This window comes from Schistocerca americana, chromosome 9 (assembly GCF_021461395.2).
Source record: "Schistocerca americana isolate TAMUIC-IGC-003095 chromosome 9, iqSchAmer2.1, whole genome shotgun sequence".
Taxonomy (NCBI): Eukaryota; Metazoa; Arthropoda; class Insecta; order Orthoptera; family Acrididae; genus Schistocerca; species Schistocerca americana.
The window spans coordinates 159095492-159101491 of NC_060127.1; positions in this window are offsets into that span (position 1 = coordinate 159095492).

The following is a 6000-nucleotide window of genomic DNA, read 5'->3' on the forward strand; positions in this document are numbered from 1 at the left end:
GAGCTTCAATTGACGATCGACGCTAGTATTACGTAAAGGGGATGCAGCAGATGAGACTTCTGCAGTTCTGAGTGAAGCCTTATGCGCTCAAAAATGCGGCATCACGTGCGTTCATTACCTTGTCAGTGTTCGTCAGGGGGCGGCGGGCGGCACAGCTCCATGCACCTCGCCGTCTCTGAAGCAACTACCCCCTAACTTCTCCTTACTACAATTTACCGAAGTTGGTTTAAAAGAAAACTATCTGGCTGTGTTTTCATCTGACCAATCAGGGTCTCAATGTTAACCTTAAGCTCCGCCTACAAAAATTCTGTCTATCCAATGAGAAACGTTATACTTTTCGTGGTGGGGCAATGTTTTTAACGTTTGCAACGTAACAGAGACGCGAAAAAGTCTCACGCTGAAACTTGCAGCTGGTGTAGCCCTTTTAGTGTTATCGTAAGATATATTCTTCTGGAGGGCTGTATCTTTTAACATGGGCTGGGGGGTGGTCCTGGTGGTTAGCTGGCGTCGTGGGTGTCCGTCCCTTATCGTAGGGCCTTCTAGCTTAACACGGTTCTGCTCTCGGCTTCTGTTCTCGTTTCTTCCCTCGGAACTGCGTCTGTTTCACGGTGGGAAGGTATGACAGGCATTTAGGCGTTCTTGTGTTAGTCTGTGGTATTCCATTTGCTCACTCGTTGATCTTATTACTTTGGTTAATTTAATGTCAGGATTTATTCGGAGCTATGTAACATACTGCCGGATTTGCATATCATGTCAGGGTTTTCATGGAAGGTGTTGGATTTGCCTGACACTTTACACCCTTTGCGAAGCTGTTTTTACCGCCTCCAGATCGTCATAACGCTCCCCTTTTACCGTTTTTTTCATTCGTGGAAATAGGAAAAAGTCGCACGAAGCTAGGTCCGGCGAATACGGAGCGTAGGGAACGACAGACCACCTCTGAGATGCCAAATAGTGGGTCACTCGTAAGGCCGTGTGTGCTGGAGCGTCGTCGTGATGCAGAAACCAGTCACCTGATCGCCAAAGTTCTGGGCGTTTCCTGCACACGTCCTCTCGCAGACGCCTTAAAACATCCAAGTAAAAGTGCTGATTAACAGTCTGGCCAGGGGGTACGAATTCCCGATGCACAATTCCACGAACATCAAAAGAGACAATGATCATCGTCTCCAAATTTGACCTCACTTGCCTTGCTTTTTCTGGTCTGGGAGAGTTGGTAGTCCTCCACTAGCTTTACGCTTGCTTGGTTTCTGGATCATACCCGTAACACCAACTCTCATCCCCTGTAATGACTTTGTTCAAGAAGTTTGGATCACGTGCAATCGCTGTTTTCAAGTCCTGACACACATTCATGCGGATGGTTTTTTGCTCCTGTGTGAGAAGGCGCAGAACAAATTTAGCAGCAACACGTCTCATGTTCAAATCCTCACTCACAATCTGCGGGCACGAGCTCCAACTGATTCCTGTCTCTGATGAAATTTGGTCTATCGTTTGGCAACGATCCTCGTTGGTCTTCTGGCGGACTTTAAATTGTTTTCATTTCGCGATGTTGAAGGGTGTCCAGAACGAGCTTGGTCTTCAACACACATCTCACCCAAACCACTCGAAAACCTGTGTGCGGCTCATAGCGTCCTCCTGCAAACCTTACTGGAGCATTTGGTGTATCTCCATTGTAGTTTTTTTTAAGCAGGAAACAAAATTTCACACACACTCTTTGTTCTTTTAAAGTTGCCATAACGACTTCGCAGAGGTAACCCGCCAACAGTCAGAGAAACAAAATACCACACTTGCACGTTCAGCTCTACACTGACGCCGTCTGCACAGCTGTTTCATGAAGGTCTCTACTGACACCATCTAGCGTGAGAACCCTGCACTACGTCCACGAGTGGCAGCGTCCTCAGAGACCGGTTTCTTTTGGGTCCACCCTCGTACGCTTCGCGTCGCTGCCACGTCATTGGTAAGTGTGACAGGTCGACTCTACACCTCATACAGCACCCCAAGACGTCCAGGCTGCTTCTTTAAGAGAGTCACTGATATTTCGTCCGTTGAATTTATTTGGCTATTCATTGCTATATGTGTTTTTCTTAGACAACGTACATTCCATAGTCACTATTCTTCCAAGTTTTATAACTCTTAATCTTCTCCCGTAATCAAAGAGCTCTAACGGAGCCGACTAGGGAAATGTGCCAAGCAAGTGGTTTATCGGCGGAAAAGACCCACCGTGGTTTAATAACGAAATTCGAAAAATGCTGACCAAACAAAGGCCGTTGCACTCTCGGTTCCAAAGGGGACGCGCAAATGACGACAGGCAAAGATTAGTAGGGAGTCGTGCGTCTGTGAAAAGATCCATGCGCGAAGCATTTTATCGTCCGAACAAGACACAGCCAGGGCAAAAACACCACAAGCACAAAGATGAGAGCTGGTGCCAGTGCAGTAGAGACTCACTACTTGCGCGTGTTCCACCAGCGTGTAAGGGGTCCGTAGGCCCTTACTATAACTTTGCACTCGGCACAGGTCGATAGGGCGAACAATCGATTGTGACGTGTTGCGAGAGCGAGTGTCGAGATGCGCCAGAGTGGTTGGCGGGAATGGTGTGTGTGTGGAGGTCATTATTGGAATACAGAGTTTTCAACCGAGAGGGGTGTCACCATCGCTGTGGTTAGACCCCTAAATAATAAATAAATACCGAGAAAGTGATGAAGTGTCTTTATAAAAGTGATCAGTGACGTTACTAGTGCAGATATTTAGTTTCGCGTCTACCGCGCCGGCCTAACCTTGGACTGCAGTGTTGGATGCAGTGATGGATTAGCGTGTGACGATAATGCCAAATGAAGAAAGCCTGTGCTGAGATTAGCCGTAATTAGATATGTTTGACAAAGGCAGTGGCTGTCTCCTTTTTGTCTTTTGAGAAGAATAAAAGTTCGTAATTAGTAAAACTGTGTTGGTGTTCCTTATTACCATACTTTCAGTATTATAGTATTGAACTTGACGAACTGGAAAGTAACAACTTCCGTACCAGTCAATTCCGATTACCAGCCCCATTAGGTTCACAGTCATGTTAATAATAAATATTGGGCTGCTATTCGATCAGATCAGGTCGGGATAAAAACGGAGGTGTTGCAAGCGCCTCGGGCGGCGCTGAGGATGAAGATATCGACTTCGCCTCGGCCAATTTCCGGCCGATTACATTCCGCCAATGACTGGACAACAACGGACAGAAGCCTACTCGGAAGATAGAAGACCGGCCCTCGCCCACTAGGTTACAGATCAGCGTCCAGGGCTGTCTTAGACAGGGAACGTCGTTTAGTGAACTCTTAGAAGTGAACAGACAGTTGTAATTGTATTTGCTACGTAAGGTGAAGTTTATCTACGTTTATTTGCACTTAGCCATTGAGAACCTTTTCTGTGTTATATTACAAGCAGTGTTTCTGACTTAATCATTCAGCTACTCGCAAAGATAAGTAAACCTTTTTAAGATATTTGTATGATTCTGTTACTAATTCGTTGGAGTGTTGTAGAATCTTCCTTCTCCTATCCTGTTATCTGGCCCTGCGGCTTAGCTATGCAATAGTGACAGGGAGACCTTTTTTACTGATTTGTTAGAGTGTGGTAAAATCGTTCTCCTGTCCTATTGCCTGACCTTGGCGCACAGCTGTGCAGTAGTGGCAGGAGAAATGGTCTTACCAGGGAAGTACTGGTGCTCGAACAAACAGACCTGTATGAACGTTGGGTTACAGGACCATTATGTACCTCTGAATGTGCTGGTGGGTGTCGTTTTTCTGCAAAACTCTGCAGTCATGCTCTAGATATCACTGTAGATGTAATTGTAGACGCCATATGCAATGCAGCAATCATAACTATAAATGTGAATGCGGAATGTCAATAAAATGCTCCGAGCAATACGAATGACTGCACAGTGGAGAAATGCAAGTTGATCGCATGGCGTATTTGCACATTCTATAATATGAGTGTTGAACGCCACGTCAATGACACTTTTGAAGTTGTTCACTGGTTCACCAATATCGAAGCCGGCGTTCTGCCACGCGTAACGAAGCATTGGTCTGTATACTCCCGCAGATAACTGATTGTAAATGACAGAATGCATATGCATGATAAAGAATCTGTCGTGCAATTTCAGCTGAATATTACTGGAACGTAGTTTAATGAAGTCTGTTATTCTCTTGGCATATATTTTATATTGCCTGAAGAAATACACATCCAGAGGCTGTGCATATTTTGTAGTTTTAGGCGGAATGATTTTTAAATCTACATGTTTTCCTCCAGATACTTCCAGTAGTACTCGTTCATCCTTATGTCCAGACCAGAAGTCACAAAGCACTAATGACTTTCTTGACAAATGAGGATTCAAAACTGACAGAAAAAATGTCTTCAGATGTTGTTTCGTTATCTTCCCACTCACACTTGCATCGACGAAGACATTTGGAGGGCACCGCGTATCTGTTTCCCTTGACACGCGGGGTCCAAACCTTCCACTGGATTCTTGGAAGCATATATAGAGTTTGTCTGCGAATCAACCGTCCATTGATATAGCAACATCGATAGTGTAACTATGTGTTGCACAGTTAACTGATTGCAACATCGCGATAGTGTTTCTCTCCCCTTTCATGGATAGTGTTCTGTCACAAGAAAGTTCATAGTTGAACTGACTCTGATCACAGTTCCATACAGAACTAATATCGATGTTTTCTCCCGTGATATGCTCATTGACGTCAGCAACAAACGTTTGAGCTCTTTCAATCAGCTCTTCTTCGTCATCCTTATCTTTTCGTGCTTGGAGCATACTGATTCGGCGTGACGTTATCCTAAACTCCTTTTTCAAATTAGTAATAAATCCTAGTGAAGCTGTAAAGTTTGTACACCCGAGATTTCAGGCTACGTCCAGCGCCCAATGTTGTAAATGCCAATAATGAACGGCGGAACCGCATTCTCGCGCTTCATCGAATTTCGCCATTGCACGCTCCTTGATGGTCTTGAACAGCAGTGTTCGATTTCCTTTGAAAACTGTATTCCCTTCTCTTTTCTTTGCCACGTAATCCAGTATGTTTTATATATTGCTTTTACACTTCAGTTTAGGGTATCTTTTCAGAAGCTTGTCGTATGTGTCGAAACCTCTTACGTAATAATCATCGTACATGTTCTCCGGTGTGTTGTCATCAAACGCCGTGATGATACTTGCAACTTTAACCTTCTTCTTGGGAGACGGTTGGTATTCACTGTCACTGCTTCCATCGCCTCTTCCCGCACTTGCCGTAGCACTGCCGTCTGCAATGAGTTGTTCGTCATTATCATCCCTATCATCATCATTATGTGTTAGTGTTACGACAGTATCTGTTTCTAACTTATGCTCATATTTCTGCATGCGAATATTCGTCTTCTACACCAATACCATCTTCACGAACAAGGGTTCTTCGTAACTTCATCTCAACCAATCGCAATACATTAGCACGACTGATTACCAATCGCCGAGCCATCTGACGCTTCAATACAAAAATAATGTCACAAAACGCAACTTCAGAGGCACACTGCACCGTCCCTACTGGTCCCGACTGGCGTACCGGCAGGTCAGCGTGCAATGCGGCATGGCATACACAGAGGCCTCTAACGGACGACTGCAGAGTTTTGCAGATGCGGGAGTATCAGTAGTGCAATAAGAGACCTTTACATTATTTCTCACACGATTTTGGTGTATTTGCGTTTGTTCGAGTCCAAGTACTTTCCTGGTTAGTGGTGTAATGCACCAGGAGCCGTTTCATGAACCCATAAGCTCGAAGTATCTAAAAGCAGTGGCAGTCGGGCCTCCATAGCACTAGCGACGAAGCCTTTACAAACATACAAGTTACCAGCATCATACCTTGGCTAAAAGTCTGGCCGAGACCACGAGAAAATTCTGGCTCTGCGTAAAATCTCTAAGCGGGTCTAAGGCTTTCATCCAATCATTCATTTACCTGTGTGGCCTGGCATTAGAAGATAGCAAAACGAAGGCCG